Below are 24,264 nucleotides of genomic sequence, written 5' to 3'. Positions count from 1 at the left end.
CATCCATCCATCCATCCATCCATCCATCCATCCATCCATCCATCCATCCATCCATCCATCCATCCATCCATCCATCCATCCATCCATCCATCCATCCATCCATCCATCCATCCATCCATCCATCCATCCATCCATCCATCCATCCATCCATCCATCCATCCATCCATCCATCCATCCATCCATCCATCCATCCATCCATCCATCCATCCATCCATCCATCCATCCATCCATCCATCCATCTATCCATCCATCCATCCATCCATCCATCCATGCGTTACTTGTCCGCACGCTATCCGGTGCAACGTCGATTAATAGAAGGATGAGTCTGCCATTCGGTCGGGGCAGCAGGTGCGAGACCATGACTCGTCGTCGGTCTCCTTGTGTGCCTAATTCTATGTATCTACGTATAATTGCGCCTTTGCTTACCTGCAAACGCATTACATACTCCCGACTCTTAGCAATGCTCTTCGTCTAACTCCCGAGTCTAACTTTACATTACTAGATCTATGCATACAACGCTCTGTGCTATTCGTCCGCTTCCGTGCCTACCTGTGTATACACGTATAAGACTGTGCAAATGTATTCTTCTAAGCTGGACGTTTTATCATATATATACGCGAATCCTTATTTTTCTTTGATGTAATATCAGTAAAGACATCTTGTATTTTACAATTACATTGTAACGTCGGTTCTTTTTATAATCATTTTTATTCTTTTCTTTTTGTTTATTTTTACTTTTTCATTTCATTTTCATTTATATATTTCATAGTAGCTACAGGAGATTGAACCTCGAGAAACAATAGTAGGATAAACTTACCTGAATTTACTTTACTTCTCTTTTTTTCTTTCTCTCTCTGTCTTTCTCAGTTTGATTTACGAATGGTTTCCGATCGAAGATTTCCGCGCCTCGCTTATTCGCAATTAGCGCAAGAATAGTGGAGTCTCTTTGCTGACCGAAAATTGTTCCGTCTGAAAAATTATTAATTTGATACCTGTGGAAGTGAAAGTAAAAGAGCGATAGAGAGAGAAAGAGCAAGAGGGTAAGGATGGGTGGAGGGACGGAGAGATCGCGTCTTTCTTCGGTCGGACATTGTGCGGTGAACAGAGTTATTCATGGCATGCATATATCATTTATGCATGACACGTAGAGGTATGGCCGCATATGCGATTGCGAGTATACTGAGCGATATATGTGTAGTTTTGTGCGTGTGCGCACGCGCATTTTTACTTTGCCCGATGCACGCCATCGCTAATATCTTTTATCCGTAATTCGATTTGAGAGATGGACGCTCGTAAAATTTCTAATATATCCGTCGAATTGTTCTTGGCCACGTGAATCCTCGTATTCGCTTATGATCTTTTTCTTCATCTTTTTTTTCACTATAACGAATAAGAGTTATATATATTGTGCGAATCGTATATGCCGCTGGACCTTTGCTCCGATGTTGCAAGAAATATCATTAATTCGATCGATATTACTAGTTTAGTGATGTTTTTCAAAAATTAGACCGAATTTGCTGCACACTAGAACTTATTATACGTTTATGTATTATATGTATATGTTGGTATATTATAATTTATGTATGACTTAGAATCATGTATAGAGAAGACGATTAGGTACGCTTGGTCAAATTACAATCCACCTTCGGGAGATCCACATATGTAGTCAAGTACATATGCTTGCCTGTATACCTACAATACGTACATAGCTAGTACATATTGATGTGTACATATCCCCATGTCGTACGTGATCGCGTCAGAGTTAGGAGTAATCGCGAGTACCGAACCGTCTGCACTTCGAGAGCCTCTCTGATGCACATGCGTTTTCTCTCTGTACAGCATCGATCTGATTAAAATTCAAGGCATTACGTGCAATCATGTAAATATCGAGAATCGTTGAATGTTCGAGAGTAGTGCTGCGTTACTTACACGAATGGTAGAATATTCGTCCGCGTGTATAACATCTGACAAGCGTAAAGGCTCGCGTATATACCTGTCTTATCTTCGTTAATTCATTACCCTATCTACAATCGACTTTCTCTCTCTTTCTTTCTTTCTTTTCCTTTCTATCTCTTTCGTTCATTCGTTATTACGTTTCTACTAAATCGACACTACGGCTCCATTAGTGCGTATATACGCGTCAGTCGTTACACCGTATTTACAAGTCACGACACGCGGGGTCAATATTATGCAACGATCTGGTAGACGTCTGTAGACGATATATATATCTGTACATATATCACGTCAAGATATATATATATATATATATATATATATATATATATATATTATGTAGTGGTATATGTGTATATGTATATAATATATACGTACAAATATCTATAGCGCACTAATTCCCGTACTAATTTACGCACGATACGAATACGCTCTCGCGTATACATCAAACCGTCCTGCATGAATTCACGCTAGAGCATCGTACGAATGCTCCCATACTATTCCACGATGATGTAGGTATTATGTAGGATACGCATACGTGTGCGGATTGGATGATTGGAATCGTAGAACAAACGAAGCTCGTCTTCGTGCATGCGTCGCGACGCATCGTTACGAGCCTAGTATATACCTACGCCATTTTCTGTGGTCATCGAGAGAATGAACAGTGTGCGAACTCTGCTAACACATCCAGAGATATATTTTGGCCACGATATTATTATCTTCTGATTATATCGGACAATGGAAGCATTGTCGGAAGTGTAGCGGAAATTGTGCCTCTCGATGCGCGACTAGGGGAGGATGATATCCATGGATGAGACGAGTGAGGTAGATAGAGACAATGGGGGAGAGAGAAAGAAAGTAAGAAAGAAAGAGAGAGAGAAAGAAAGAGCGGTAGTACGATATGCGCGTATACGCAAACGCATGGTTGTCGTCATCTTTATAGGGATAGCAATTTAGGGATAGAAGGAGGAAAACGGAAATTGGATGGACCAGCGTCTTGAGATTTTCCTACGGATGTAATAAATATTCCTTTGGTGATTTATTAGATTTTATTTATCCTTTTTAGTATCTTAGTAACCGGACATTGGATCATACGATTACTTAAAATATTATGTTCTATATACTTCTTTCTCTTTACCTTTCTCTCTCTTCTCTCTCTCTCTCTCTCTCTCTCATGACTTTAGAGGAAATTTTATTCATCCTACTGAGATACGAGGAACGAAGAAGCATTTATTGGGTACTCTGATCAGTATGCACGTATCGCTTACTCGATGGGAGCAAGTTCTTGATTTCCGCTTCTTTCGAAAGCGTACTCGTTTTCGTCCTCTTCGTTCTTCTATTATAAGTTCGATGCAGATTCCTTCGCTTCACGTTCACCATTCTTACGAGGAATTCGATATCGTGCAATTAAATGCTTTCCTTCCTATACCGCCCTTTCACTAAGATGGAAGAAGAAGATGCAGTCAAAGAAAGAACGTAAGATCGAGCATCAGAAGGGAAGAAGTTGCAGGATGCGATGTAGGCGAAGAAGAGAAAAGGGCAAGAAAGTTGTCTGCAAACAGTCAGAGAAAGAATCTTGCCGAAGCTTTAAGTAATTGGACGGATGTATGTATATCCGTATATACCTGTATATATGGATATGTATGTATGTATGTATGTATGTATGTATGTATGTATGTATGTATGTATGTATGTATGTATGTATGCGTCGTTGCACGGTACCACTCGGTGTATATTTGTATGAACGAATTGCTCGCTCGTCTTTTCTTTTCTTCTCTTTATAAGTACGTTGCCTTCCGGGCAAGTTTTCTAAAACGATCGTGATTTTGCTGCTGTATTATTATTTTCTTCTTCGACTGCTTTCAATCGAGGAACAAACAATTCGTGCTATTATTCAACTTGCGAATCTATTTCAATTTGATGATTTACTTTAAAATTATATTGTAACAAATGCACATTTTTGTTGATACTTTGTATAAATATATTTATATATAAAAATAAAACCGGTGAAATATCTGAACATATTTACGAATTGACAAATTTTCCTATACGCGCCGAAACTTATTCTGTCGAAGAAATGTTTCGATCTCCGATAGAAGTTTTTCTATTTTCATTTATTAACTATTAATGATTGTTAAGAAATATTCGTTGTAAGAGTAACATGCAATTTTTATCAGACGCAACTGTATAAGTCATTGCCTAAGTACCAAACGAAGATAGAATACGCCTTTCTCGTATATACTTCGATGTGTATAGAGCCAATGGCATCGCCATTGAGACGATGTTCGCGGGTAATGGTACTGTAAATAGTTTCTATTGAATTAGCAGATCCTACACCGGCTATTTTGCTTAGAATTTCCTGCATGCTTTTGTATCTTGTGGAGACGCCTTGAAAGCGCAAATTTCCTGAACGCTATTTACCTTTCCATTAAAAGACGATAAAGGCGCGTCCTCTTCCTTCGCTTAAGAAAATCTTTGTCTCTCTTTCTCTTTACCTTTTGCAAAAAGGACGGAAGGAAGTTAAAGGATCTTGTGGATTTGCAGAGAACAACGTAAACCCTTTTTTAATTTGCAAATTTATCAAAAAACAAAACCAAAAAAGTAGAATATTGATGATCTTTCGAAAAATGATAAAAATCATCGGCTTAATTCGTATTGAAATGTTATTTCGAAAAACTGTTTGTAACAAGCTTTATGAAAAGGTCTGTGTTCATTTGTCATTATCCGCAAATAATGGGAAACATACACGCACATTCATAGATAGTTATGTTATAGTCCTTAAAAGGGGAGAATAGAAACAGGTTTATTCATTTTCTCGACCAGGAAGAGGAGGCTAGATATAATTTGAACCGATGCCACGCCTTCTAAGAGAAGCATTGGTCTTGTATCGTATTGCGCGAGTAACCTTAATAATGCCACGGTTCGAAGTATAATTACAATATTATAATTGGACCTACGACATAGCTCGAGCGTGAAGCTATGAAACGATAATTCCAGCCTAACAGATGTAACTCTCGTTTTTCCCCATGCTATCTGTCAAATTTTATTCGGTTTTCTACAAGCATTTGTTTTTTCAACGGGAAAAAAAAATCATTTAAACGTAAAATGTGATGTCATTCAAATTAAATTGATTATTAATATACTTAAATTTATATTGCTAATGATAAAAATAAGATAGACATTTTTCGAAAGTTAAAGTTAAACCTAATTGTCAGTAGTTTTGTGCATATTTTCGGTTTAACGACTGAAGAGTAAAAACATGGCGCGCACTACGACGACGTTGTCATTGGCCTTTCTTTTTTTTCATGCGGTGTACCGCAGGATTGGTTCGAACGCGTAGGCCGTGGTTGTTGATTTAGGTACGGGCTCGTTCGTATGGGTTGGGTGCAGACCACGCTGTACTCGTATCTGAAAGCATATGAGTAAAGGCACGTACGATTGCGTCAAATATAAACAGCCGTGGATGTGCACGACGGTATTACCCATAATTGGCGTAATCACTTGCAAACATGCAGTTTATTCTGCCATTACAAATTTGTTACAGTACAGATGACTAACGAATAGCGATCGTATGACTTCAAACGGATTCCAGTCTTTTTCTCCTCCCACATATCGATTTGTTATTCGATATATGTATTTACTAAACATTTTCCTCTTTTTTCTTCATTTTTTAAAATTCTTGTTTTTTCATTTAAATTTACGATAATAAACGTTTAAAAAAAATATGATAGAAGCAAATCCATTTCCATCGAAATCACAGACTTTTTTCTAGGAAGGTAATGAAGATTTTGTAGAAATTAGGGGACTACGTAAATGATTTATACGAGGCGTCCTCCAGATTCGTTATGGCGCCGATTAGAAGCCTGCACAAGATTAAATTTAATCGAAATTGACCTCTTGAATTTCTTTCGCAGACCACATGGGTGTAATATAATCTCATACGTTAGTCGAGTCGCCTCACGTTCTCTTTCTTTCTTTCTATCTCTGTCTCTATCTTTCTTACTCTTCCACGTACATGGGTATTCACTAAACCTATCTATCCTTTCGCTTTTCATCCCTTCTTTTTCTCTCTTCTTTCTATCATAAGAATAACCTCGTATTCTGTCACAAATATTTTCGACGTATTCTTGATCGATACCATGCTGAAATTGGTAATGGTGGTTCGCACGTATCTTTTCATTGAAGATTCGATTGTAACTTTTTTTTATCAAAGAGGAAATCCAAAACGGGATAACGATCTATACCTTGATATAGTCCTATGCAGCTTGTTTTTGTACTTCAGTAATGAGACAAGTGTAATAAAGAGGACTCTTGCTCCGCTACTTTTTATCAGAACGATCGTACGTTTGATTTTATTTATAGCTAAGGTATAGACTGATGGATAATAACGTCAAGGATAATCGACATGATGACGATAGAAAGGAAGAGCTGATGTACGGCAAGAAATTCCAGCTCTGTCTAACGATGATAACGAGATAATAATGATGTTAGCTATGAACCTGTAATAGATAGTCTCTGAAAGTGGTCATTCAAGACAGACCATAGCTGGGAGGCACGACGTCGCTGTTTTCCGGATTAACCTTGATTGGGGGTCGCCATGGAACCCCATAGTGGTTGCACCGTGGGTGGCTGTTTCGCGGAAGGTCAAGATGGACCGCACTCCTTTGAAACACGAGTATCCTATAGGTACTTTTAAAAGGCTATTGTACCTATTCACGGAGCAAGTTTCACTCTGTTTTGATCATCATCAAGCGGTCCACTTGGAATCCTATACGTTTTCGTGGGGTTGAATTAACTTGCCCAAACAAGGTAGACAATGTAATAGTTTATCTTCGATAAGTTGGCTTAGTTCTTATTTAAAGGGTTCGAATAAAACTTAGAATTATTTTACATCCAAGACGTCAGATGGTTTCCATCGAAATTTATTTAATTTCCCTATTTTTTGTGTATACTTACTACATACTAGTATTTCATGCATGATTCTCTTCCTTCATACCGATAGCTTTGACGGTCTGCTAATTATCCTTCTTCGTAAACAGATCCAAACGGAAAATGTTTGTCGATGTTGGTCATTGCAGCCGGCAAGTGCTTTCAACGCAGCCTGTACGTTAATCCAACTCTGCGTAATTATTGATTGGACACCGGCATGCGAGGGTCCAATAAATGTTGCGGCAGCCGTCTGTCGAAGTTCTCTCTCTCTCTCTCTCTCTCTCGCTCTCACTCTATCAGTTTGCTCCTGTTCCACTTTTCCTCTCTCTCCCGTTCACCCTCCTTCTCTCTTTCTCTTTCATGAAATATACCCTCGTTGGAATATCAAGGTACGAGTGTTGCGTAATCAATTCGATGTGAACGCTAACAGGATACTCATTGATTATCCTGGACCTCTTTACGATAAGAACTATGTACGAGAAAGAGGGATAGATGTATAGAAAGAAAGAGAAAACAGTAGAGGTTATTCGCTTGTGATGGCTTCCAGTTTTTATCGATGGATCGACTACGGTTGCGTTTTGGTAGTTTTATCGTTAATTCAGATCTTTCAGTCGTTTCAACCCATAATATTAATAAAATTTACTTCCTAAAAGAAAATTATGTCCCCTTAGCCGTTGTCGTGGTGCACGAAACCGAGTGAGAGGGAGCAAAAGGTACGTAATAATTTCCACCCAATTACCAGTGATCCTAACAGTTTGTTTGTTCATTCAAGGGCTAATCCGGCTTATGTTATAATCATCCAGGGATGATAATTGATAACTAATTTCGCCTTTTTCAGTCCCTTTCTACTTTAGTGGCTTCAGCTGATTTTTTGAAAGATTAATAATTATTATATTATAAAAATTTATGTTGAAATTTTGTATTATAATTGCAATTCGCGCTCGTAAATAGCGATTCGTTTTAATTTGTTAGTAGAATCTTTTGTAAAAACTCGTAGAATGAAATCGACGTAAGATATAATCTAAGTTGTTTTGTTAATGAAGAAATTCGATCGTACCTCGGTGGTGAACATTCGAAGCAGAGGAGAGAATTTTAACGTTCTTTTTATCGTACAAGATGAGGGAAAAATGAGATAGAAAGAGAAAGAGAAAGAGAAAAAGAAAGAGAAAGAGAAAGAGAAAGAGAAAGAGAAAGAGAAAGAGAAAGAGAAAGAGAAAGAGAAAGAGAAAGAGAAAGAAAAAGAGAAAGAGAAAGAGAAAGAGAAAGAGAAAGAGAAAGAGAAAGAGAAAGAAAAAGAGAAAGAGAAAGAGAAAGAGAAAAAGAAAGAGAGGGATGGATGGATAGATAGAGAGAAGAATAGAGAGAGGATCCTCTTGGAGGAACCAGCACAGAGCTCTTCAAATCCGAATGAATCTTTGCGTGGATCTATATTGAGGATCTACAGCGAGTTGCATAACAATGCCGGTCGATGTTGCCTTCATGCATAAGTATCTATGCAAACCCAATAGCGATCCTGAAGAGGCAGGATGCGCGGTAAGATAATATTTTCACATGAATACAAATGGCTCCTCTTCCTTCTTTCTGTCTTTCTTTATTTCTTCCGTTTTTCTTCCTTTGACGTGCGTCATGAGAAACTCTCTCTTTCTTTCTCTCTTCTTCTGACTCTTCAGGATAAAATACGTATGTAAGTATGTACGTATCCACTGGATCTTGTACGCTTTTTCTTTACTCGCATCAGAAGTGTTTTCTTCGGTTCGAGAGGACACGGTAAAATCGTTTTACTTTCGTTCGAGTACTCGTTCAAACTTCTTGTCTCACCGACGTATAATACAAGTCCTTTGATATTTAGGAAATCCTGGTATTATTGCTTTCCTCTTTTTTGCGACTAGACATATGTATTTTCATTCACAGATATCTATAATTAGGTTTCATCAATGTAATCCAACTTTTTGTATTACACAGATTTTCATATTTGATCGCGAAAAATATGAGTTTAAAGATATTCTTTATTTCGCTATTGTATTTACATAATACACCGTATCCGATTAGCACGCAGACCAAACATGGCAATCTTAGGTGCGCATCGCGCCACTTTTTGCATCTATACTTAGAGATTTCTCGTCGCGATAGATGGCTATAAAGAAGGTCTACAGACTATTTTGTTCCATAATCTTCCCTCGGTGGTCTTTGTGTTTTTAACGGAACTTACGTGCCGGTGCATTATACTATGCTTTTCTCTTCTCTCTCTTATCCTTTGTACTATCCATTGAATAACCCAGCCAGTATTTTCTTCTTTACGAATTATGCTGCCTGAGAAAGGAAAGAATATGATCGCGCCTAATTATCTTCATTAATGGCGATGTTGAAATTGTAATGACCGACAGACTGTACTCCTCGAAACGCAAAGAGTTGCGTAACTCTTCGTGCGGTCGAAGCTTTCCCTTCTCTCCTTTGTTTCCACACGCCCCCGCGACCGGTTGGCTTCTGGTAATGATCGCTCGTCAACTACTAGAATTACATCCGGTAACGTACCCAAAGATCGTCGCCTTTACCATGCACGCATGTATACAAGTATAAGTATACGTATATATATATGTACGTGGATATATACATATGCATAACACATGCTTATATACGTGGTGCTTGTTCTTTAACACAAATAAATCTTAAGCAGCCTTCGATATCTATGAAAAATCGTTCTCCGATATTATCGTTAGTCACTACAGCTCATATATAATTCCATTGTATTTACTAGCGTCCGAATTTATATAGTACACCTGTGTTTCTCTCCAAGCGTGCCAACAACTAGTTGAAGAATCGAAGGGCAAGAAGGAGGAGTTTTACTGTCTAGCAAAATGCTTTATATTGATCCGTATGATTATAGGGTAATATAAATCGAGCGTGTGTGTGTGTGTGATAACAAATGGTTAGGATATAAATTTTCTTTTTATCTTTCAGTCGTCGGTTGCTTCAATATAGTATGAATATGATCGTTCGTTCGTATATACATTCAATATGCCTCTGAAGTATGGTGAGAGTAATCTTACCAAGTGAATTTCTCGCTCGACCGTTTTGCTGATGGATTTAGTGTGAGTAGTACATATCAAAAGATAAAAGTATTGTAATCGCTTTAGTGTGAGAAGTTGAATGTAATTTTGCTAGTAGAAAGTAACAAATTTGTATTTTCTTTAAGCACTTTGCCGGGTAGGTAGAAGATAGATAGGTAGGTTGGTAGGTAGGTAGGTAAGTACGCTTCGTGCCGTGGCACACAACGGGGAGGTGAAAATTTCATTTGAAGCTTTGTGGTCTCTTCGTAGATAACTGTAATGAAGGTAGACGGGTACTTCTGGATAGAAGAAGGGCAAGAAGAGGCTTTCCGCAGTTAAATGTACGCACCGGTATGAACTTACCAATGAGAATTTCCGAGAGAAAGAGAAAACACTAACCTAAGTGGAAAAGGAAGTAGATAAATATTTTCGAGCATGTATAATAAGATATAAACGAAAACTGAGATATAGGGTATATTATGAGGTAAATTTGACTGGGTGGGTAGAAAAGAAAAGGAGTGGGGATTGACGAAATTACAAGACGAACGTTCACGACAGCTCGGCGCGTTTAAAAGAATAATTTAAGAGGACTTTTATATAGTTCGTTTGGAGAGAATAGCCATAAAAAGCAAACATTTTATTGCCCAAGATATCATTGGTATCTTACTAAAAAGCCGCAGACATGCGAGCTTCGACTTATTTTCTTTCCTTTCTACTACGATCTTGCGTACTTCTCCTCAACTTTTTACTATCGTTAAAGTAACTACATAGAAAGAATTAGCGCTCTGGCTAATTGTCGATAGGCATTCTATTTATAGTGCACTGAATACTTTTAATTAATTCGCGAGAATCTTTCAAGACTAATGAAATTACTCAACTTTCAAGTGCCATACTTTCGAGCGTTGCTCTCGTAATAGAAAAATAATAGTAAATATATATTATTATTATGATTATCATCCTTATTGTCATCCAAAGAAACATTTTTACAAAGCAACGTAAGAATCTAATATTCTCGACCGTAATACAAACGTTCTAAACTCTACGAATCCTCACGCTCCACAAGAAGTGATCGGATTTAAAAGGTCGACTCGTTGGCACTAACCTCCGATCTCCATTTATCTTTTATTTTCTATCTTTTCGAGAGTTATTTGTTTCTGTAGTAAGAAGAGTATTTTAACGGAAGAAGAAAACGAAAATATTGAACGATACATAAATATAGTCATGAGTTAAACGGATATTTTCTATTTCTTATCCGAATAGTAAATGAACACACACACACACACACACACACACACACACACACACACACACACACACACACACACACACACACACACACGTGAAGTTATCATCGCTTTACAAGTAATCACTCGGTATCGTTCTACATTAACGCAAGAGGAGCATTAAAATTCCACCAAGAAAAGAAATCTACGGTATTCTTATTTTGCAGCATATCTTTCCTAAAAAGCATAGAATTCGTCGAGCGTGACCAAGAAGAGTGTGAGGGAAGAGAAAGATAAAGAGAAAGAGAGATGTTTATAGGCGCCAGAAACGCGACGGTCCTCCTTCTCGGTGTCTCTCCTATAATCTTGGCCCTTTCGGCTTTCTCCACCCACCAACTCTTCTCTACGGTCGTTAGAGCAAAAACGTTCTCCATTAACACCTTCTTTTTTTTCCTTTTGTCAGTTGGCAAGACGCGTCCGCGCCAAAGCGATATTAAAAACTCCCGGGCTCCTGCAATAAAGTTAACTGCTTCTCGTACGCGTGGGATCCACCCACTATGACAATTTGTCGCTCCTCTTTCCTCAACTATATTCTCCCTTTCTTTAATTCTTCCTTTTGCAAAGATCTTGGAAGAAATACGTTTCTATCGAATAACAGCTAGCGCTCGATCAGCCGTTTTAACGCACGCGACAACGTTCCTATTCAACGAGGCATGACGTAAATCATCGTACTCTTCCTACAATTCAGTATCTTTCTTTCTTATTTGACAAAAGCTTTTCGCCTCTTCTCATCTATCTTCTCTTGTACGAACGTTAAAGGAGAAATCGAACAAAGAAAATGAAAAAGAACGTTGGAAGAAATTATCTTCTTCGAGGGAAACAAACGGAGGAGTGGTTACGAAAGGAGAAGACGAAGGCGAGGCAACACGAGTTTGCGAGCATAGGAAAAAGAAGAGAAAAAAGGAAGAAGAGAAAGAGGGAAATACGAAAGAAAGAAGGAGGCTACTTTCACTTGGCGGAAGAACCGCGTTACGAAGTAAAGTGCAGGATATAGAGTGGAGGAAAGACAAGAACTCTATCGCTTTGCTATAGAGAAAAATAAAGTTAGATAGGGAATGTAAAAGAGAGAGAAAAAGAGAGAGGAAGACGAAGAAAAGAAAGGGACCAATGTGGCGAGAGGCAGGGGGTAAGACACAATTGGAACGAGCAGTGTACATGCCGAGCTTTGATATCCAGTCGGCGCACAAAGAGTTGTCGCCTATATGCTGTGAGTCTAATGTAATTGCGTGGATAGCTACGTACCTATCTATCTCTACCTACCTATCTATCTGCCCATCTACCTATCTACCTACCTACCTACCTATCTACCTACCTACGTATCTATCTACCTATCTATCTACCTATCTACCTATCTACCTACCAACCTACCTATCTACCTACCTACCTAACTAACTATCTACCTACCTACCTACCTACCAATCTTAGGTATTCCTCACTTTACTTATTTGCACTAACTGTGAGAAAGTCGCACTGCATTCAACCTCTTTCTCGTTTTTTCGTTCTCGATTGGTAATATGACGTACGAGAAAGAGAAAGAAAATCAAGTTACTCCAAATAAAAGAAAATTTTTGTTCTCTGTACCAGTGAATCATAACATCAATTACTATAAAAAATAAGTACATATAGGGTACTTTTGCTGTACTTATATTCCTTCGATAAGTCGAAGGAGGCAAAATCAAAATACAGAAATGGTGAACAGATAAGTTCATATTTCGAACGATATTTGGATTTTTTTCATCGGCTAGCATCTATTTTTAAGTAAAATCAATTACTCACTTTGTTGCTCGTAATCGAAATACGAGAGAGTTTCGATAAACTTTCGGAATACCATCTTTCGCGGATATTCGTCTTTGAATTCTCGAAGAAGAGTAAGTATTCATAGCGAGTTGAAAGAAAAAGAGAGAGAAATAGAGGACGTTACAGAAAGATTTATAGTATTCATGGAATGGCGGCAGTGCCCTACGTTATAATCTTGTGTATTTAAATACATCGTGAGAGATGGAAATGTATTTAGACGACAGCTCCTCTGAAAGGAAAATAATTTGACATATTTTAAAAGTTTGAATATCGTTCGAACTTCTAAAGCCACCTTCCCCAACACGGCTTCTTCGCTCCTTGAAAGTCGGCGCAAAGGGAGAAAAAGAGGATAGAGAGTGAAAAAGAGAAAGAGAAAGAGAAAGAGAAAGAGAAAGAGAAAGAGAAAGAGAAAGAGAAAGAGAACAGGAAAAAGAGGGTGGTGACGACGACGAGTACGCAGAACGAAAACTGAGATAGATGCTTGGTGAAAGAGGGGCCAAGTAATTTTAAAGCGATTTTTACTCGCAAAAAGTTTACATTAATTGAGAGCTTACGGAGGCCTGTGAAGCAGCTTCCATTTTTTCTCGATGCTTTTCTTTGTTATCGCAAATGTTATTGCCAATCGGTCAATTGATCTTTGCGCTTTGGTAAATACGTTTAAAAATACGACGAATATTTCAACGAATCGATTTTAAGAGTCACCACTTTCTCGAATAATTTCTTTCTCCTTTAACAGATTCTAAATCACGTGATACCTATATAATTTCTTTTACAAATCTCCACACGATATTTGTACGCAACCGAGCATTAAGTAATTACCCGTGCATTACCATTCGCATCACGCAACTCGTTGAAGATAAATAGGAGCTTGCTATTCACGAATACAAGCACTAATTCAGAATAACTTCTATAGGAAACACCTGCGAAAGTCGGGCAAGGTTATCGTGGGTTTTACGTTCCTTTTAAAAGAACTTCAGTAATAACTGACAATAAACGACAACAAAGTTTACCGCACGCGGAGATCGTACCATACTGAGAATATTTAAATATATACAGCGAAACAATAATAACAAAAATAATAAAAGAAATAAAAAGTGCATGAAATACAAAAAAGGAAAGAATAATTCTTCGATCTAAAATTTCGTAATTTTCTTTCCGATCATACAAATTGAGTTTGTGTTGTCAACCAGTAAACAAAATAGTTCAATTATATATGTCATTTTACTTTCCCTTTTATAAGCTCGTGTCACTTCTCTATGAACATCTTCTTACTCCCATCAAATATTACCAAAGAGGTTACGTTTTTTTACTGTCTCTCTCAGGTCAAGAACAGCAAATGGTTTTTTATTTTTCTTAAATGATCACCCATCCATCTTACTAACCGTGCTTACGTTGACTTAAAATAATTTAATTTGTTTCTATCAAAGAAAAATTATTGCTTTTGAAATAACGAATTTTGAGTAAAATTATTCACATGGTTATAATTCCATTCCTGTTCTCAGAGTAGCATAAAAGTATTGAACAGCCAGGAATTATTTATTTGAGCGCTTTTGCGAAAATATTTCGTAGAAATTGTTGAAACATTCTCGATTGTAGGATCGATCGGTGTAACTCATACGAATACTACAGACTTTATCACCCCGTCTACGTAGCTTAGGCATGAATATTGCCAATTTACGGGTAAAGGAACGTACGGTTCTCACCTAACTTCGTTCTTGTTGCCGGAGTTGTAGTTATATATCCAAACCCCCAGCCTCCGGGACTCCGACATTGGCATCGCCCCTCGTTTCCACCCGCAACCACTCTATCTGAGCTATCTCCTCTTTCTTTAACCACCCCAGTCTTCTTTCTCGAAACCACCTCCCCCCTTTTTTCTCTTTTTCCTAGGACCACCTAACCCCTCTCGATCTTCTTTGCCTATCCCCTTTTCTTCTTTCCTTCCGAGATGGGTGAAAGGGTGGGAGGACGGAAAGGGGGTAAAGAGGTAGGAGAGAAAAGTGTAAAGGTGGGATGGTAAAAGTGGAAAGAGAGCATAGCGGCCGCTTGACGCGATATTGGAAAATGGCGTCGATGTGTGCAGAGGATAGTGTAGGTAGGTGGAAGGTGGTCCTCTTCCTCTTTGCTATAGAGGGGGGAACGGGGAAAAATAAAATAAATTGCTCAACATATCCAATAAGGTGGCAGAGCCGTTGCCTGGGCGACGTCGCTCTCTCTCTCCCTCTCTCTCTTTCTCTTCCTCCTTCTTTCTTTCTTTCTTTCTTTTTCTCTGTCTTTCTCTTATACTCCCTCGTAACGTTCGTTCCTCTATGCTTACCAGAAGAGCGCTAGCGGTTCCTCTCCTTTTCCTCCTCCTCATGTTTTACTCCCTTCTTTTTCCCTTCTACTATCCTCGCGATTTTTTTTCCCTCTCTTCCCTCAAACCTTTCTATCTTGTTCGTTCTTTTCCACGCGGAGCTCTTTCGTGCCATAACTTCTCGCTCGTAGTCTAACGACGACGACGACGACGACGACGAGAGAGAGAGAGAGAAAGAAGAAAAGGAAACCCAGAAAGAAGCGGCTTGCTACAGGACCTGCGCATTCTCGATTGTCTCTTGCTTTCTTTCTCTCTTTCTTCGACTTCTCTCCCGCAATCTCAAACTCGGTCTCCTCTTCCTCTTTCTTCTCTTCTTCTTCTTCTTCTCTTTCTTTTTCTCCTTCTCCTTCTTCATCCTCCGTATCTTCCTTCCTTCTCCATCTTTCATCCATCTTCTTTCTTCTTATTCTCATTCTTTTTTGCTACCACCGTATAATACGTATACGAGAGCAAGGTATTGGCTCGCAGGACCTCCCTGTCGATATTACCATACATATAGGCCGGCCTGTTACAACCTTCTTCTTCTTCCTTCCTTCTTCGAGATTCGCCGCTGAGATTTATCGGTCTTCGTGCACAGGTGGCTTAGCCACTTGCAACGCGAGCCACGGTCCTCGTTCTCCCCGATAAACAGACCGTTTCGATTCTTCCCTCGAAAAAGATCTTCCCCCGTAATGCCCAGCCAAACTCGATTCATCGAATCTTGAGCGACTTTTTCCATCGAGATTTCTATAGTCCATCGACCCCTTTTCTTCGCTGTACGTCGATCCGAACAAGGATTACTCTTTCTTGTTTTTTTTATCCTTTTTTTTTGCATTCTTTCTTCAACGTCATATTTCTCATTGAACATTATTTTTTCAACGAATGAATTTTATTTTGTATTTTATTGTAGATTTATTAACAACATTGTTGAAATAGATGTATTTGTAGCAAATACGATTGTGTTTATCATTGCAAGTATTTGAACTTTCAATTAAGAAAAAAAAACGTTTAATGCATATGGTACTATAAGGGGTTTATTTGATTTTCTATTATTGAAATCACACTAATGAAATTACATTCCAAGATAATGTTTCATCAATCTGTTTAAATCACTTTTAGATCATTTTATTTGATTTACAATGATATTTTCAAAATAAATAGCGTAACGTGATTCGTTAAAGTAAGTTATTAGGATAAGATTAGTTTGTTTTATATTTTAATTGGTTGATACTGGATATAATAAACGAGTCGAATAATTTCTACGAATCAAGTAAGAATTATTTTGAAGGACAGAGTCTGAAATTCGAAATTATAACGAGCAAGTAAAGCTTTAGTCGTTTTAAATTTTTAATTTCTATCTTTTTCTTCCTCCATCTCCTACTTTCTTTTTCTTTCGCGATAAATTTGCGATTCTACCACAATTTATTATTCAAATGATTTCATATAGTTCATTTAATTTTCCGTTGATCGTTGTACATGTGTGTAATTTGATTTATATAGGAATGACTCGTAGACTAGCGTAATTCTAGACACAAGGAAGCATTCTTCAAAGATCCTTCGATATCTTAGGATGTATGCGCTTTCTAAACACTTTGATTGCCTTTCATTTATTTTCTTTTATTTCGTTGCCAAGCAAGTTAGTCCACTAGTGAAACACAAATAATTGTCTTACTCCTACGCGAGTCGCGTCAACTCGTCCCTGATAGACACGCATTACGATTGACTTATAGATTAGAATATTATAATCTTAGTGAGTATTCTATTATCCTCCTGAGCAACATGTTACTCAAGTCGACGTTAATTTTACAGATAAAAAATTTTCGAATCGTTCATTTCCATTCAGTCGATAGGAACTCTTTACCATCGTATCTTAACAATATGCATTGCTAACGGAAATTCGTTTGTAGTCTCGAAGGATTAATTTGTCTAGTAGCGAATTCGATTATAGAACGAAACGGTTAAGCGAGATACCTTCTCGTTCTCATAATTTAGAATTTATATCTTCACCTCTTGGTCATTTCAACGACGGACGTTATCCTCCCTCCACGTCACTTTTCTCTCTCTTTCTCTCTCTTTCCTCCTTCCTGTTTGTCACTCTACATAGTACTTTATCATCGATCACTGCATCAACGAACACGTCGACCACAAAACGATATCATCTGGTGTAAATTAATATTACCTTTTAAGGGTATCTTCCATAACGCGATCGTCCTTCCTTTTGTACTAGTCCCTATCTTCGAAGCCGCGGGACTTCTTTCGAATGAAACACATTAAATTCCAACGATATCGTTAGACGGTGGTAGCCGGTGGTGTTGTCTACACAGAAACGCAAACTGTACCTACGTACTACGTAGGTACATATTTCTTCTACGTACCTATCTACGAAGCCAGAGCCCTTTACGCGTATACATGCATACGTGGAACTCCGACGTGGTACCAAATTGCCGGCTGTTCCTTTTTGCCGTGCTGAAAAAATTGGCAAAGGCAGTCAGTACCGTGCCAGTACGCCTCCTCCTGCAATATGTAAAATAATGACGGCCGCTTGAAAGGAATGCATAATGAGAGATCTCTCCCGACGTGCACCGGGTCCGAGGCGTCTCCCTTTCTCTCTTTTTCTCTCTCTCTTTCTCTCTCTCTTTCTCTCTCTCTCTTTCTGTCTTTATCACTCCACCCACGTGTCTATCAGCATACGAGCGTGTATTATCGTACGTCGACGTCGTACCGAGTTCGCGACCGGGCTACTGTCGAGAAGTTCATGGATATTTTCAAATTGCTCGATGCTACCCTTAGGCTACGGAACAATCTACAGTTTCCACTTTTTTTTCTCTATCTTCTTCTTTTATATGAAGTTAAGAAAAGCTTAAAGAAAGAAGTCGTGGAACGTTTCAATTTATTTTCCTTATTTAATCGAGTTTCTGTGTTTCAAAAAAGAAAAAATAATAGTTTTATATTAATAAAACCATGATTTGTATATAAATAAGAATGATCGATTGCCGTCTTTTGTGATATAGTTCATAACAATCAATACTTTATCGTGAACATTTTAAAACGCATTTCTCGATCCTTTCGTCTCTATCTCTACGAAGTTAGAAGGATAGCGCAGAGTCGAGACATTAGTATGGGGAGGTAGTTCGTTTCTCCGCGGGGGCACAAAATGCAACGCTCGTGAAAAAAAAGCGTCTAGCTTTGGAGGTTGGGGTGGCCCCAAACCACGCCTCGTACGTGAGGCATGCGTTCAAGATACGTCGTTGGGTAAAGAATGCTTGCTTCCGATTGGTCTCTGCCCCCCCCCTCGCTCACCCCCTTCTCAATGTGTGTGCTCGACATGTCTGTAGCTAGACTACTACCACTACTACCACCATTACTAATACTAATATAACTGCCGCTGCTATAGCTACTGTTGCTACTACTACGGGCACCCACACGCACATTTAAACGCACCAGTTTCCTTCGTATGACTTTTACAAGATATACGGCTTTGCATGCCAACGCGCGCGCTTACACGTTCCTTTCTAACGAAAAAGAGAGAGAAAGAGAGAGAGGGAGAAAAAGAAAGTAACGGAGAGGGATGTTGGGAATCGTTGGCTACCATCTTAGAGAAGAAACCTCCCCCGCAACGCGCATACGTTCCAAAGGCAGGAAAAGAAGCGACCTCCTTCGTTTCTTTTCGTCGTATGTTCCGCATGCGTGTGTAAAACGCACGTGCTCTATCTGCGCAAGTCAAGCGTTCTCGTGTGTTAGACTCCACCCTGGCAATCAATCAAAATTCCCTCACCCTTCGCCTTGACTTTTTTTCCCTTTCTTTTTCTTTTTTCCTCTACAGCGTATCTACTCGATATACGCAAAACGAACGAAGACCATCGAAAGAGTGGCGTTTTATCGCAGGAAAATAAATCGTGTATCGTGAGCTGAACGACACGATTCTATATCGTTCCTAGTAGATGTACAATTTTGGCACTTAGTCGTAGTACGGTGGACAATGTTAAAGAGGTAGCTTTGTAGGTAGGTAGGTAGTTAGATGGTAGGTTGCAATATCATCTTGCGTGTTCATGATATCGATAATGTTTAAAGGATAATATTCATAGCAGCTTTCTTCTCGCCTGTTCGTGTTAACTTCTTTGTTCGCGAGCTTTCTTTGTCAACGTCTTTCGTAAAAATGATGAATTATTATCGATCGAGGAAAAATGGAAGAAAAAGAGCGATTGAGCTGGGTTGGGTATTGTTTAAGGTTTCACTTGAAAAAGATGCCGTGAAAAAAAGGATGGAGGAAGGTAGGGAAAAGAAAAATAAGGATGAGGATGAGGATGAGGATGAGGATGAGGATGAGGATGAGGATGAGGATGAGGATGAGGATGAGGATGAGGATGAGGATGAGGATGAGGATGAGGATGAGGATGAGGATGAGGATGAGGATGAGGATGAGGATGAGGATGAAGATGAGGATGAGGATGTTGAGTCGGTGCGGATGGAAGGTGAGAGAAGAGAAAGAGGGAAGAGGGCAGGTCGTTGAAAGTAGTCAAGCGGAGTCGAATGTAGAGCCAGAGTGGCCGAAGGCACATGGGCGAGTCCTCTCTCATCCGTCTCGAGCTGAAAATCGATAGCTGGAAAAAGGGTTAAAACCCGGCTCCCCTTCCGCCCGGCGGCCCGCGAAAGAACCTGACTCAGGAGAGGGTCGGAGGAGAGAGGAGTTCGCTCGGAGGGCACCACCACCGTGCTTGCTTCACCTCGCCTCTCCTCGCTCCGCTTCGAACGAGATTTACATACCTACCCGTGTATCCGAGTCTTTCTCTCTCTCTCTTTCTCTCTTTCTCTCTCTTTCCCTCTTCTTTTTCTCTCGCGTTCTCATTTGGTTTTTTCTTTCTATTCAAGAGAGGAGGCCCTTGTTAGCCCAAACTTGCCTCGTCTGCGCGATCATGTTGGCTTTTACCCCGCTCAAATATCGGCGGGTCGTTAGCGGAGGAAAAATTTGCTGGAAAAGTGGTTGAGTGTACGCGATACGTTGCCTCTTCTGAACGATGAGAGTATGAGAGTAAGAGAAAATGAGGAAAAGAGAGAAACAATCGACTCGATGAGTCGTGGTTTTAAGTTGAGCCAAGCCGTAATGAAATTTGTTTCGACTTTTCGTGAACTCAATATACCGTCAATAGAATTGGGATAAAGTAAACCTGTTAATGCATAAGACTCCTATTTAGCTATCGGTCAAGCTTATTTCAACTTAACTTCGGCCATTCTCGTCGTTCGCATTGAATTTCTCAATTTTTTCTTCTTATTTTTCAAATCCGAAAATGTATGAGTTCGTTTACGAATGAAAATATGTTAGATACAAAGAAGACAGTGCAATGCCGGACGGATCTTGATTGCTTTTTGCGAATCTGGTTTCCTTTGGCATGATATTTTTCCTCTCTTTTTATTGAGAGAAGAAGAGAGGAGAAAAGATAGAATAACGTGGAAGCTTGAAAACGGCTGTACATGCACCGCTCGGCAGAAGTTCGCGGAAAATTGGAAAATAATAAATTGCCAAACTACTTTAAAGAAATTAGCGAGAGCTGCCTGGATGCTACTTTCTGTTGCTCGTCTTTTTTATTTTCTTTTTTTTTTTAATTCTCTTCTTCCTTTTTTCTTTCCACGAAGCCCGCGTAAACTTCCGTCCCCATTGATATTGATTAATGTGCTTAAAAAGTTCTAACTTGAATCGTCGCGTTTTTTCTTACTTTTTCTCTCTCTCTTTCTCTTCCTCTTTCTATTTTTCTCCTTTTACTTTCTTCTTTTCTATTTTCCTTTGAACCATCTTTTTATTGGTTATCCGTCCAAAAGGGGACTGATGAAATCAGTGCGGTCATGCGTGCACATATACAACTATTTTCACGCTCACTGAGCATATGTCACGCGGATACTGTAAGGTTCCGATTCATCAAACACCCGGTAGTTAGCGATGTTGATAGCTCTTTGGCCGTTTACTCTCGTTGGCAAATTATCGGAGGGTCGTGGTTCATTTAAAATATTCACTTTCGGAGGGCTCGTTGCTACAGCCAGACGCATTGCGAATAAATAGCAACCCACAACATACATACATACATCCATATATACATATTTATTCTAAATCATATGTACATGTGTGCACACATGCATACATAATTTTTGTAATTTTCGAAATGTGCACTGTAACGTTTTAACCTGTTTTGTGTTAATGTATTTTTAACTGTGTTGGCTTTATTATAGTTCGGATCAAAGGATAACTTCGTCGCAAGTATCTCTAACTAGTTCATAGAGCACAATGCTTCAGATTATGCTAAACGTATAAACATAGATATATGTTTCCCTCCTAGCATTAGTCTCTCTCGATATTAGCTACATTTTGACCGTGTCCATATAGGCAAACGTTGTACCAGTACTGTATTTGCAAATACGATGTGCCCTTCATCATGGAGGAACAAACAAGACAAGAAATATGTCTATTTGACATTGCTAAAGTACCATACGAATTCTATTCGAATGTTACATTAAAATTGTATTTAAAAAATAAAACAAGAACTTATTTGTGATTCGAATGTTCGCTACAAAAATGTATCAAGTTACAAATAATATTTGTAATTATTGTAGGTTTGAAATCTAAGAACATTAATGTATACAGGTTGTTGCAATAACTTATTGTTGGGAAAAAATAGCAATAATAAAATTATAATAGCATAGTAAAAAAGCAATATTGGATAATTAATAAAATTACAATAATTTGTTTTTCATTTCAAATCTTCAGTTAAAATGCTTTTCTAAAATTATCGGTTCACAGATGTCGCTGCATTAAATAATAGTCAAACATAATTTCTTATTTTTCAGTTTATTAAAGCGACCTTCACGACACCCTGTATATTAACTATTAGGCATTTATCTACTTTTTTTTTATTTTGAACTTGTTGATGCTCGTAGTTCACATCGTAATTTACATTCTTTTTCTGTCTATTTCCACGGCGAAACCCATGTAAAGTTAATGAGGCGACCAACAAACTTTCGCATGAATACTAAAGTATACCGGTCTCTTCGCTCGCACCACGATCATTTATATTTAAGGCGAAGCTAGGTAGGTTTGCTAGATTGGATGGTTATGGCATTAATATATTTGTACCTCACGTACTCTTGTCTCATATTAATGTATTAGGAAAGAAAGTCAAAAAAGAATCTTATCTTTTCTACATCTCTTATTGTAACAAAAAGGATAAGGGGATGAGAAATAAAAGACGAAGAAGATTTAGTTATAATTCTTTGCACGATAGAGGATAAAAAATGATTTCTTTTATATCAAAGAAAAGAAGTATTGATGATTGTAAAATCTTCTCCTATACTATATCATATATATTCAGCCAAATGTCTCCAACTAATATTTATGGTAATTTGAGTCATTGTTCGTGAAACAAATTTTTAATAGGAAAAATCAGATTTGGGAAAAATATGCTTTTCATTAATAATATTTTCATAAGCTGTTATTAATGCTTCTTATGGAGTAATAATGGCTAGTAAATTCCAAAAATATAGTTGTAATAGTAATAGAATAGTAGTTGATTACCATTCATCAAAAAAGATGAAAAAGTAGTTAGTAACTTTTATCTGAACCTAGAAAATATATGTATGTACATTCCTCCTTTTAACTTTAAAAAAGAATGAAATGATATGAACAGATAAGATAAAAATATTTTACCAAACGTTTAAAAAATATACTTGCATGTTTCGTTACCTTCTTTTGGTTTTGACGAGACGAACGTCGAATCGAAGTACTGTATATATTTGTTCTATTTATAAAAAGGATATCTTATTTGTAGACAAATCTGTGAGTCGATATACATTTTAAAATATCTATTATGTACTTTATCGTAAAATCAAGGAAAGGACAAAATAAACAAAACAAAAGTTCGGTGAACGGGTCTCAAACGGATTTCGTCTCTTATACAAGTAAGTATTCGTATCGAAAGATACGACGTTATTAAAACAGAATTGAGGAGGTTCGTTGTAAAAACGCAGGGACTTATATCTCTCCGAGATATTTTTCCATACTTCGAGTTCAGCCGAGCATAAAAAAGCATCCCTTCCGTCCGTGGTGGAGATACTTTCCTTCCATCCGAAGTAAATATATGAGTATGTATAAATGTATGTATATGTGTAGACGAACTTGTATATGTGTGACAAAGGACATAGAAAGGGTAGCGCGTGTGGAGGTCCGTATTGACGCCCACGTGCGCGCATGCGCTTGTGTCTTCTTCGGCACCCTTACGAGACACGCGCGGCAGACACACTTATTTACACATACACGACATCGTTCTCTAGTGCACGCGCGACTGTATCGTACTCTTCGCGACCATGGTTTTCTCTTCTATTCTCTTCTCTTCTCTTCCAGCATACGACGGTTTTCCTGGAATTTCCAAGTTTTTCATTTCGCCCGCTATTTTTCATTTTCATGAAACTTCCTTGTGCATCGGTGGTTCAAGAGATGAATGAGAAAGAAAGAGAGGGAAAGGGAAGAAAAGGGGATAGGAAGGAGATCGTCTTGGTCTCTGAAATTTTTTTTTTTTATTTTTTTTTATCTTTGCTTCGGTCCTAGTCCTTATTCTTTTATTTCATTTTTATTTTTGTTTTATTTTTTTTTATTTTACTTGCAATTCCATAATTTTTTTATATGTTATGTTTTTTGTTTTCTTGTTTTTTTCTTCTTTTTTTTTTTTTTAAATCTTTACGATCGGTCAAATTTGAGATTGGATTTGTCGTTTATCTAATATTTCAAATATATATTTTTTTTCCATAAAAAGATAAAAATAAGATATTTGTATGATGAAGGTTTTTTTTAAACGAGGAAAATACATCTAGTTACAGAGAGAGTCAAAAGAGGAAAGTAACGAAAGGGATGGTCGTGGAAAATTTATAAAGTGCTGTCTACGAT

The 24,264-nt window shown here is 38.1% G+C and overlaps 2 protein-coding genes and 1 long non-coding RNA gene across 7 annotated transcripts in view; 2 read left to right on the top strand and 1 right to left on the bottom strand.

The window, feature by feature from the left end:
* Positions 1-24,264, top strand: part of MESR6 (misexpression suppressor of ras 6) — a 436,905-nt gene that overhangs the window by 12,069 nt on the left and 400,572 nt on the right. The window lies entirely within an intron of this gene.
* LOC107072771 (misexpression suppressor of ras 6) overlaps positions 1-24,264 on the top strand; it is a 217,544-nt gene that overhangs the window by 131,318 nt on the left and 61,962 nt on the right. The gene's annotated exons all lie outside the window — the stretch shown is intronic.
* Positions 157-24,182, bottom strand: LOC149030862 (uncharacterized). The gene is made up of 2 exons (XR_016178286.1): positions 14,713-24,182; positions 157-5,361 (listed from the first exon to the last, which is right to left on the bottom strand). It is a non-coding gene; the product is annotated as an uncharacterized LOC149030862 (long non-coding RNA).

The sequence above is a fragment of the Polistes dominula genome, unplaced genomic scaffold (genome assembly GCF_049000335.1).
Source record: "Polistes dominula isolate Pdom_NZ unplaced genomic scaffold, Pdom_raw_medaka contig_24, whole genome shotgun sequence".
In the NCBI taxonomy this organism is placed as follows: domain Eukaryota; kingdom Metazoa; phylum Arthropoda; class Insecta; order Hymenoptera; family Vespidae; genus Polistes; species Polistes dominula.
This window is presented reverse-complemented; position numbering and strand designations above follow the sequence as displayed.